The sequence below is a fragment of the Ranitomeya variabilis genome, chromosome 4 (assembly GCF_051348905.1).
Source record: "Ranitomeya variabilis isolate aRanVar5 chromosome 4, aRanVar5.hap1, whole genome shotgun sequence".
NCBI classification, from domain to species: domain Eukaryota; kingdom Metazoa; phylum Chordata; class Amphibia; order Anura; family Dendrobatidae; genus Ranitomeya; species Ranitomeya variabilis.
In genome coordinates this window covers 552,451,778-552,464,034 of record NC_135235.1, presented here as the reverse complement: position 1 = coordinate 552,464,034, position 12,257 = coordinate 552,451,778, and the positions used below count along the sequence as shown (strand labels likewise).

At 43.2% G+C, this 12,257-nt stretch overlaps 1 protein-coding gene across 12 annotated transcripts in view; it reads left to right on the top strand.

Moving 5' to 3' along the window:
- TANC2 (tetratricopeptide repeat, ankyrin repeat and coiled-coil containing 2) overlaps positions 1 to 12,257 on the top strand; it is a 497,877-nt gene that overhangs the window by 406,304 nt on the left and 79,316 nt on the right. The gene's annotated exons all lie outside the window — the stretch shown is intronic.

Sequence of the window (12,257 nt, the reverse complement as noted above, 5' to 3'; positions counted from 1 at the left end):
TCATTTAAAGCAACTAAACTATCCCCAGCGCGTTGTTCGTGATGCACTGTGTACCACAAAGACTTTTTTCTTTAAAAACAGTGCTGTAATGATGTCCAAAAAGCACTTTATATAGTTATATAGTACCTGCTCGTTTCTGTTCATTCATGGCGTTGCCGCCCACTCCATTTGATTGATTTCCCTGATTGCGCAGACATCATTGGAATCTTGCGCAGCGTGGCACTGAGGCCGCACCTTTCCGGGCACACGACAGCTGATCTACACAGCTAACAGGTGCCTGCAAAAGCCGCGGCTGTTAACTAGTTAAATTTCTGACAGCGGCATTTAACTTACGCTTCCCTGAAGCGCTTCCTTTATCCTGCCCATTGGCGACCCCATTATGAATGTGGGTGGTGCTCTAAGCCAGAAAAACCAAGAGACTTGCCCCAAAGTTCCTATGATGAGGAACAAGTTCGTGCTTCGGGGCAGCCTGTGGGCAGGCCTTTCCTTGGTTTCTCTGGTTTAGAGCAGGAAGATAAGACTCTGTCTACAGTCCCGCCCCGGAGGGCGGGGCATTAACTGAAAACTGCTGACACTGATTACACAAGAACCACTAGACGGATTTCTTCACCCTAGGTATCATTTAATCAGTTTAACAGTGCCAGCCTGACAATGCATGTAGTTTACTTTGCAAAATCCTGCTAACCGGTTCACTTTTAACAATAGAATTCACCAAAGCGGATTTAAAAGAGCAGAAATGTGACTAGAAGGCTTTGTAGGGAAGATGACGCCCTCTGCGAGTGCCATGTTGTCAGTCATTGAGCACTTCGGAGATTACATGGCTGTTTGCTTGATTTACTAATTTGATCATTTACTGTTTTATACGATTTTGAGGCAAATTTGAAAATTGCCCTTGCAGCACCATTACTATTGTATTGTAGGAGTTAATCATTCCTATTCACCATAGCTTTAGCTTTCTTTCTCCAAAACTTCAGGGATCCCCTGAGTATCTATATCTATTTCTTCGCTCCGTCAGGAGAACTTTATCAGCATGTTTTCCCATCCCAGCAGCCATCTGTAGTGTGAACATGAACATTCTCTTCTCCTACACAGCTCAGGGCGGCTCAATCCCTGACAGGTGTTTGCTGCAGGAAAGGACCAAGCTAGGAAGACATACAAGCTACAAAATCTGTACAGGAAAAACTACTCCTGACGCCCACTCTCAGCGGAGGCAACCATTTTGTGATTGCCACCCGTCAGTACAACAGAAATGTTGTTCACCAGCAATGTGTCTGGTTTCTAGTAAATGGAGTTTAAAGATAATAAGATGCAAAATTCATTCTGTCCCCACCTAAGAAATGTCAGAGCGATGTAACTAGTATCTTCTAGATGTAAAGTCTTCATGGTAGCAAAAAAATATGCAAGTAAACAGAGCATAATGTCCTCCTACTCCTGATGACGTCTGATTTGGCAAAAGTTTTCACTAATGTGTCAGTATGGCAGTATGGAGGCAAGGAGCGGTAGGCTCTGTCACTTTTTATGAAGTATATGTTTTGTTTATCCCCACCCCCCCATACATGCTAACAATCTATGGGGGTCTAGTTGCTCAGATTCCCTCCAATTGCTTCCCCAAAAAGCAATCTGGAGGAAGCAACTCATCAGGCAGAAGCAATCAGAAGGGATGTTTTCTAGGTATCTCAGCAGCTCTGCTAGAACCTTTTCGTCATCCGCATTGTCTTGTGTGTGGATGGAAGTCAACTGACTGCAGCAGAAGCCTCTCCCCCCTCTCTGCCTTAGGCCAGTCTCACACGTCCAGATAATTCCGGTACCGGAAAAATCGGTACCAGAGTTATTCGTGTCCGTGTGCCCGTGCGTTTCTGTGGCACATCAGGGTGGCACACGAGCGGCACACGTGTGCCGCCCGTGTGCCGACTGGGTACCACACGCACCGTGCAGGAGACAGCGCTAGAGATAAGCGCTGTCCCCCCCACGTGGTGCTGAAGCCGCCATTCATATCTTCTCTGCAGCAGCGTTTGCTGTAGAGAAGATATGAATAATCCTTTTTTTTTTTTTTGTTTCTCGTGTTTAACATAAAGATCCATGTCCCCACCCCCCTCCCACCCCCTGTGCGCCCGCCCGCTGTTATTAAAATACTCACCCGGCTTCCTGTCCTGGCTGCACCTTCTACTGTATGAGTGGTCACGTGGGGCCTCTGATTACAGTCATGAATATGCGGCTCCACCTCCCATAGGGGTGGAGCCGCATATTCATTTCTGTAATGGGCGGCCCCACGTGACCGCATACAGGAGAAGCTGCGGCCAGGACAGGACACTGCGAGGGAGGCGGGTGAGTATTTTAATAACAGCGGGCTGGCGCACAGGGGGTGGGAGGGGGGTGGGGACATGGATCTTTATGTTAAACACGAGAAACAAAAAAAAAAAGGATTATTCATATCTTCTCTACAGCAAACGCTGCTGCAGAGAAGATATGAATGGCGGCTTCAGCACCATGTGGGGGGGACAGCCCTTACTGTAGCGCTGTCTCCTGCACGGCACACGGACTGCACACGGACAACATCCGTGTGCGGTACGTGTTTTACACGGACCCATTGACTTTAATGGGTCCGTGTAATCCGTGCGCTCCCACGAACACTGACATGTCTCTGTGTTTGGCACACGGAGACACGGTCCGCAAAAAATCAATGACATCTGCACAGATGCATTGATTTCAATGTGTCTACGTGTGTCAGTGGCTCCGGTACGTGAGGAAACTGTCACCTCACGTACCGGAGCCACTGACGTGTGAAACCGGCCTAAAGTAGTACAAAATATTGCTAAGCCCCCCTACCCCGGCTGAAAATTAGATGTAACTGACCATCAGAGGATTTGACCTTTGTATGTTCTGCAGGATATCTAAAAGACTGAACATTTTAGGACCTAGTGGAAAATGCTGCAGACTAACAAACCGTGAATACAAATATACAGTGTGTCCGTAAGGTCATGGTACACTTTCATAGCTTACATTTTGGCGCCCTTTCTCTGGCCCAACTATATCAGACCTGTTCATGAGGAGAGATAACAAGAACAAATCAAACAACACAAACTCATTAAGGGTATGTGCACACGTCAGGATTTCTTGCAGAAATTTCCTGAAGAAAAACGGAAATTTTCTGCAAGAGATCCGCATTTTTTTTTTTGCGTTTTTTTTCCCGTTTTTTTCGCGTTTTTTTTTTTTTAGCATTTTGCAAGCGAAATTAGCTTGCAGAATGCTAAAGTTTTCCAAGCGATCTGTAGCATCGCTTGGAAAACTGACAGGTTGGTCACACTTGTCAAACATAGTGTTTGACAAGTGTGACCAACTTTTTACTATAGATGCTGCCTATGCAGCATCTATAGTAAAAGATGGAATGTTTAAAAATAAAAAAAATAAAAATGGTTATACTCACCTGCAAACAGCCGATCTCCTCAGCGGCGTCCGTTCCTATAGATGGTGCGTGCAGGACCTTCGGTGACGTCACGGTCACGTGAGCAGTCACATGAGCGGTCTCGCGACCAATCACAAGACCGCGACGTCATCGCAGGTCCTTCACACAGAGCATCTATAGGAACGGAAGGGAGAGCATGCAGCGCTGAGAGGCGGGAACACTTCGGGGGCCATCAGAGGGTGAGTATATGACTATTTTTTATTTTAATTCTTTTTTTTTTTTATCAATTATATGGTGCCCAGTCCGTGGAGGAGAGTCTCCTCTCCTCCACCCTGGGTACCAACCGCACATGATCTGCTTACTTCCCGCATGGTGTGCACAGCCCCGTGCGGGAAGTAAGCAGATCAATGCATTCCTAGGTGTGCGGAATCCCCGCAATTCCGCATTTTTAATGAACATGTTGATTTTTTTTCCGCGATGCGATTTTTTCGCGGAAAAAAATGCAACATTTGCACAAGAAATGCGGAATACACTGTAAATAATAGGAGGCATATGTTAGCATTTTTTTTCACGTTTTTATAGCGAAAAAAACGCGAAAAATACTGAACGTGTGCACATGGCCTTAAGCTGTTGCTGAGCCCCCAGTCAGATTAACCCCTGATAAACTGAACTCTGATTAATACACTGCCAGGTCTGTGACATCATGCAACCACAAACTTATGCTATTGTTTGGATGTGTGTAGGGCAACAAATGGAGCCCAAATTGAACTGCACTGAATAGGTATGAAACTGGGAGAGTTTTTCTTATATTTGGAGCAGATTTTACATTTCTATTTTTTTTTTGTTGCTTTCCAGTGACTGGTCAAAAGTGCACCATGACTTTACGGACACGCTGTATTTCTATTTGAGCTATGAATTAATTTAGTGCTCTTTTAATGGCTTTTTTTTATTTTTCTTTCTTGTAATATCTATTGTAAAATATTTAAAAGTTAAAAGCAATCAGTCATTTGGGTTGGACATGCAAATGTTAAATTAAATCAGGCATGTCTGAGTTTATTCATATAAAGCTGTTATAACTATATACACAAACAGGAATTTCACTGTTTTCTTGAGGGTTTGCATCAGGTCTTGTAAAGAACATGCCTTCAACTGTGACCATTTGATTTTTTTTTTATTGTGAATTAAACATCAAATAGAACAAAATAACTGAAAACTTTGATGTGCATAATTATTCACCCCCATAAAGTCAGTACTTTGTTGAGCCTCCTTTTGGTGCAATTATAGCTGCAAGTCACATTGGATAAGTCTCTATGAGCATTCCACATCTTGTCACTAAGATTTTTGCCCATTCCTCAAGGCAAAACTGCTCCAGCTCCATTTAGATGGTTTCCTCTGGTGAACAATAATCAAGTCTGACCACAGATTCTCAATTGGATTAAGGTCTGGGCTTTGACTAGGCCGCTCCACAACATTTACATGTTCCCCTTAAACCACTCGACTGTTGCTTTTAGCAGTATGCTTTGGGTCATTGTCTTGTTGTAATGTGAACCTCCGTCCAAGTCTCAAATCACTGACAGACTGAAACAGGTTTTGCTCAATAATATCCAGGACACTTTCCCTGTCCCTGCTACTGAAAAACATCCCAACAGCATTAAGCCAACACCATGTTTCACTGTGGGGATGGTGTTCTTTGGGTGATGAGCTGAGTTGGTTTGGCGCTAAACATAGCGTTTACCTTGGTGGCCAAAAAGTTCAGTTTTTGTCTTCTCTGACCACAGCATTTTCCTCCATACATTTGAGGAGTCTCCCACATGTTTTTTTTTGGCAAACACAAAACTAGCCTCACAGTTTTTGTTTGTAAGAAAGAACTTTTTTATGCCCACTCTTTAATGAAAGGTCACCTCTATGGAATATATGACTTATTTTGGTTGTTTGGACAGATATTCCAGTCTCTACGTAGGAACTCTTCTGCTCCTTCAAGGTTACCTTTGATTTCTGTGCTGCCGCTCTGATTAGTGCCCTCCTTGCCCGGGCTTAGAGTTTTGATGGGTGGCCCTCTCTTGGCAGGTTTGTTGTGGTACTACGTTCTTTCCATTTGATGATGCTCTAGGGGATCATCTGAGATTGGTATTTTTTTTTATAACCCAACCTTGTGCTTAACAACTTTGTTCCTAACTTTTTTGGAGATCTCCTTGATCTTCATTGTGTTGTTGGATAGTGGTGCCTTTTGCTTAATGGTGTTGCAGCCTCAGTTTCCTTTCAAAAAAGGTGTGTATATACTGACGGCCCATGTGACAATTAGATTCCACACAGGTGGATATTCACTAAGCATGGGGCTTATGAAGGTAATTGCTTGCACCAGAATTTTTAGGGCCTTTATAGGAAAAGGGGTTAATACATATGTACATGACAATTTGTAGTCATTTGATCCCATAAATGTAAATTATGCCTATATTTTTCTCACTTCATCTCACCAACTTAGACTCTTTAGTGCTGATGCATCACACACAAAAATATTTAAACACTGGTTGTAATGTAACAAAATAGGTGAAAAGCCAGGGCGTGAATACTTTTGCAAGCCACTGTGAATGTATGTGTACATGTCTGAGCTTGGATGGTTTCTTTGACGTCGCTTCTTGCCGATGGTTGCCACCTCACTTCTAGGACTGGAGACTAAAAATTGCTAGTTTTCTATCTGAGAAGGTCCAAACTACTCGACCCCAATTGAATGACTTTTTTATGACATGTCTATTTGACAGCTCACCGATAAGGATATAAAATTCAATAAACCTCACAGAAAAAAGGCAGCTGTATTTACGAACACCAGGTCACATGTACTAACTACAGGATGCAGCGCGAGCTATTATAAAGGTGGAGGCTGCAAACCTACCAATCATGGAGGGGGTTGTCTGGTTTACAACCCATTAGTAATACCTATACTATTTGATCAGGCGAACTGATTAAAATCCCCCAAACTAACACCATAGGGCCTGTCTGCACCCTACAAATGATGAAGAATGTTTGACAAAAAATGTAAAAGATGCATGAAGTATTTTTCGATATTTAAAAAAAAAAATACTCAAGCTCGCGAAGTACGTCAAGAGTACTCATTGCCTTGCGAGTCCCTACATTAAAATGAAACACATCTCACCGAATAGGACATATAATTAAAAGATACCACAGAAAAAGGCTGCCAAAATTTACCAACACCAGGTCACAAAATTAGCAGGCCCCTTTTCTGTGTACCAGGCAGCAATCCATAAATTGGTCGGCGTGTGAGTAACTGTTTCATCAGTACTTTGCACCTGTGCTGCCCCCCACCTTTATCTTGGTCGCATCCTTTAGTAGTGCGCTAGTATTCTGACCTGGTGTTGCTATGTTTGGCTGCCTTTCTTCTGTGATGTCTATTTGATATGTCATAAAGGCTCCCATACACTCAAGAAAAATTGTTTGAACTCTCTGATTGTGACCGAAAAGGTCATCCTTCAAATGTGTATGGAGCCTCCTGATATCATCTGACAAGTACTGGGCACAACAAATTGCAGTGCCCCATCCTATTGTTCTTTTAAGAACTAAGCTACTGTCAGAAATGTCAGGCCACGGCTTACCATGCTCCCCCTATTGAAAACCCTTGCACGCGTTGCTGAGGATGTATGGGAAGTTAGGAGAGATGGCTGTCGACCCCACCACTACCAATGATTATCTTAAGAGTCGCATATATGAAATATGCGTAGAAAAACATTTTTAACCATAGGGCAAAGCAAATAGGAGCACAAAATGCCAATTTGGACAATCTCCACCTTACATTTTTTAAAGAGTAGACATTGTAGTGTATTTAAAGGGTTGTGTCTACTACTTTTATATTGAAGACCTGTAACTAAGATAAGTTATCAATATCCGATTGTTAAAGGTCCTACACCTGGCACCTTCACCGGCCGGGTGTAAGCAGTGACTGAATTTTAACGAATGCCACAGCTCTCACACGGTGTAACAGCCAAGTCCTGCAAATCGGCTCCTTTTTTAAAGGAAGCTGATTGATAGGGGTGCCATGTGTTGGACCCCCATGACCATATATTGGCAATCGATCTTACGGAAAGGTCATCAATGTTATAATAGTGGACAAGTCCTTTAATGTCTCACTTCAACATTGAATTTTAAGAGGTTAAGAAAGAATCAAGATGGCAAACAAGCCAAATATGGCACATTACTTAAACCCGGTATACACAAGGCCTACCCAAGACCATCCACATTGCTCTTTCACCCATGTAGCACTGTGTATGCTGCATCGTTTTATTGCTGCTTTATGTAGGAGATCAGGCCTTTCTGATGAGGCTTCAGTGGTCTCCCTTGGTTATGTGTTCTCCTGGAAATGTTGACTATATGAAATAGAATAGGTTATTTTCGAGAAGAAATCATTAATCATTGAAAGCTTTTGTTAGTCCTTGATTTCAAGGATATCTTGTAAATGTAGGTCAGCATCATTAGAGGTATAGTTTTGATTATGCAGTAACCATGGATGTGGTAAACCATTTTAAGTGGTTTAATCCTTGACGTAGCTGCTGTCTTTACTCTGCAGATACTGTGTACTGAGCTGGTCTATCAAAGTTGGTGGTAAACACTAACCTATCTTTTATTTAATCATTTTTGTTTAATTCGTGCGACGGTTGCGCCGTGTTGTGGCGGACCGTCGGGACCAAAAAATGCTACATGTAACGTTTTTTGCTCACGACAGTCCGCTTTTTCCGACCGCGCATGCGCGGCCGGAACTCCGCCCCCACCTCCCCGCACTTCTCCGCACCTCACAATGGGGCAGCGGATGCGCTGGAAAAATGCATCCGCTGCCCCCGTTGTGCGGCGGAGACAACGCTAGCGTCGGGAACCTCGGCCCGACGCTAGTGTGAAAGTAGCCTAAGAGGTGATGTATGTCATATAATAATTTATTTTTTTTACAAATAAATATTATTAGATATAAATATACATATTTTATTTAATCTGCATTTATTTTGTCATAGTAGATTATTATTTTTTTTTTAATATGATTATGGGTGTAATCAGTGCGTTAGTCACGTGCTATTAAATTGGTGTAGTATGTTAGACAGAATAAAAAAAAAATGTTTACTATTGATATGCCTTTTCTATCTGCTGCATTCTCCTGCTGTAAGAGCTTTTATCTTGCACAGTGTACAGCTTGTAGCTACGGAGACCCACAGGAGCCTGGCTCAGTGTGCACAGTAGTTGCATTCCAGGAGAGGCGAAGCATATGAGATATCAGTCAAATCTTTCCATCCCATTGATTTCTATACAGCATTTAGCTGCTCACATCTCCCCATCATCTCCAGACCAAGCTGGTATCAGTCCTGCATAATCAAAATCCAGGCCTCTGGCATCTGTTTCCAAAGCAGGTCTCCTAATGATGGCTCTCACTTTTCTGAGCTGACAGTCTCTAGAGAAGATCTCCTAATCACTGCTCTCACCTAAGGGTATGTGCACACGTTGCGGATTTCTTGCAGAAATTTCCTGAAGAAAACCGGAAATTTTCTGCAAGAAATCCGCATTTTTTTTTTTGCGTTTTTTTTCCGTTTTTTTCGCGTTTTTTTAGCATTCTGCAAGCGTAATTAGCTTGCAGAATGCTAAAGTTTTCCAAGCGATCTGTAGCATCGCTTGGAAAACTGACTGACAGGTTGGTCACACTTGTCAAACATACTGTTTGACAAGTGTGACCATCTTTTTACTATAGATGCAGCTTATGCAGCATCTATAGTAAAAGATAGAATGTTTAAAAAAAATAAAAAAAATGCTTATACTCACCCGCAGACAGCTGATATCCTCACCGGCGTCCGTTCCGTATAGATGGTGTGCGCGCGCAGGACCTTCCATGACGTCGCGGTCACATGACCGGTCTCGACCAATCACAGGACGGTCACAAGACCGTGACGTCATCGCAGGTCCTTCACCGCACATCAGCTACAGGAACCGAAGCGGCAGCATGCAGCTGAGAGGCGGGAAGACATCGAGGGTGAGTATAGGACTATTTTTTATTTTAATTCTTTATTTTTGACCACTTATATGGTGCCCAGTCCGTGGAGGAGAGTCTCCTCTCCTCCACCCTGGGTACCAACCGCACATAATCTGCTTATTTCCCGCATGGTGTGCACAGCCCCGTGCGGGAAGTAAGCAGATCAATGCACTCCTAGGTGTGCGGAATCCCCGCAATTCCGCATTTTTAATGAACATGTTGCTTTTTTTTCCGCGATGCGATTTTTTCGCGGAAAAAATCGCAACATTTGCACAAAAAATGCGGAATACACTGTAAATAATAGGAGGCATATGTTAGCGTTTTTTTCGCGTTTTTATCACGTTTTTATAGCGAAAAAACGCGAAAAAAACGCGAAAAATCCTGAACGTGTGCACATGGCCTAACAGTGTTCTTATTTAAATGCACTGTTATCACTGTATGCAAATGTAGACTTCAGGACAATGACAGTATCAGAAGGAAACTGACCAGAACTGTCACTGCAGGATGAGCACCCGCCAACCCCAGCAACTAGAATGTAAGGAGACTGTAGATTTGTATGCTGATCAAGAGACAATTTGAGAATACCAATAGACAACAATAGTCTAAAAAGAGCATAGAGCAAAGAAAAGAGAAACATTTAGGCCATGTGCACACGTTCAGGATTTTTCGTGTTTTTTTCGCTATGAAAACGTGATAAAAACGCGAAAAAAACGCTTACATATGTCTCACTTTCACTTTACGGCGCTCAGTCAGTGTGGGAAGCGGACGCCGGGGGACGAGAAGGTGAGTATGTATTGTTTGGTTTTTTTTACATTTTACACTGGTAACCAGGGTAAACATCGGGTTACTAAGCGCGGCCCTGCGCTTAGTAACCCGATGTTTACCCTGGTTACCAGTGTAAAACATCGCTGGTATCGTTGCTTTTGGTGTCAAACACGACGATACACGCCGGTCTGACGACCAAATAAAGTTCTGAACTTTGTTCAGCGACCAGCGATATCACAGCAGGATCCTGATCGCTGCTGCGTGTCAAACTAAACGATATCGCTAGCCAGGACGCTGCAACGTCACGGATCGCTAGCGATATCGTTTAGTGTGAAGGTACCTTAAAGAGTATGTGGTTATTCTGATAAGCATAGGAGAATGCAGTATTACTATATTTTTAGCTTTTTTCTTTGCACGTAGCTTTGCTTAGACCTTTTCTAGAATATTCATTTAGCTTCAGTTACTTTTAGGTGATTGTCCACTTTGGGTAGTACATTGTCCCCATTAATAAGATGATTCCCACAGGTTGAAAAAAGACATAAGGCTTGATTCATCAAAGTCTTTAAAAAGTCGCATGTGTTTGGTACAATTCGAGGCTGAGCTAAAATATTGTGACTTTTGGCATTCTTACTCAATATTTGTCCATCTCTGACCAAGTGTGCTGGGATTGGGGGGGGGGGGGCACTTCTTATACAAAGTAATCCATTAAAAGTGTGTGAAAGATTCACCAGTAAATTAGCAGAAATGGCTATGCAATCGAAAAATCTTGTTACTTGCTGACGGAAATACTGTCTTGTGAAGATGAGAAAGTGTTAACTTGCAGAAAAGGATGTGCAGATTGATAAGCAATTGACCTGCGCATAATGATTACCAAGTAACTGGCTTTAAATACCAGTTATCTGTTTCCGAATATTCAGGATCAATTACACTGCAGCACTTAAAGTACTTTTATCTGGGAGAAAAACACAGGATGTAGTGGCTGTGCTGAATTAGTGCAGACATTAGGATGTAGCTGGCTGGAGTAAGCCATCAAATCGGGCATTAAGGACACTCTTCACAATTCAGGTTATTTATTTCACATTATATAGGGGTATATTATTATTATTATTTATTGTTATAGCGCCATTTATTCCATGGCGCTTTACATGTAAGGAGGGATATACATAATAAAAACAAGTACAATAATCTTAAACAATACAAGTCATAACTGGTACAGGAGGAGAGAGGACCCTGCCCGTGAAGGCTCACAATCTACAAGGGATGGGTGAGAATACGGTAGGCGAGGATAGAGCTGGTCATGCAGCGGTTTGGTCGATCGGTGGTTACTGCAGATTGTAGGCTTGTCGGAAGAGGTGGGTCTTCAGGCTCTTTTTGAAGGTTTCGATGGTAGGGGAGAGTCTGATGTGTTGTGGTAGAGGGTTCCAGAGTAGGGGTGATGCGCGAGAGAAATCTTGTATGCGATTGTGGGAAGAGGAGATAAGAGGGGAGTAGAGAAGGAGATCTTGTGAGGATCGGAGGTTGCGTGCAGGTAAGTACCAGGAGACGAGGTCACAGATCTAAGGAGGAGACAAGTTGTGGATGGCTTTGTACTTCATGGTTAGGGTTTTGTACTGGAGTCTCTGGGCAATGGGGAGCCAGTGAAGGGATTGACAGAGGGGAGAGGCCGGGGAATAGCGGGGGGACAGGTGGATTAGTCGGGCAGCAGAGTTTAGAATAGATTGGAGGGGTGCGAGAGAGGGGAGGCCACAGAGCAGGAGGTTGCAGTAGTCAAGGCGAGAGATGATGAGGGCATGGACTAGGATTTTTGCAGATTCTTGGTTGAGGAATGTACGGATTCGTGAAATATTTTTGAGTTGAAGTCGGCAGGAAGTGGAAAGGGCTTGGATATGTGGTTTGAAGGAGAGATCAGCGTCAAGGATTACCCCAAGGCAGCGAACTTGTGGGACTGGGGAGAGTGGGCAGCCATTTACTGTAATGGATAGGTTTTTTTTGGGGGGGACGCGTGAGATGGGGGAAAGATGATGAATTCTGTTTTGTCCATGTTAAGTTTCAGAAATCTAACAGAGAAGAAGG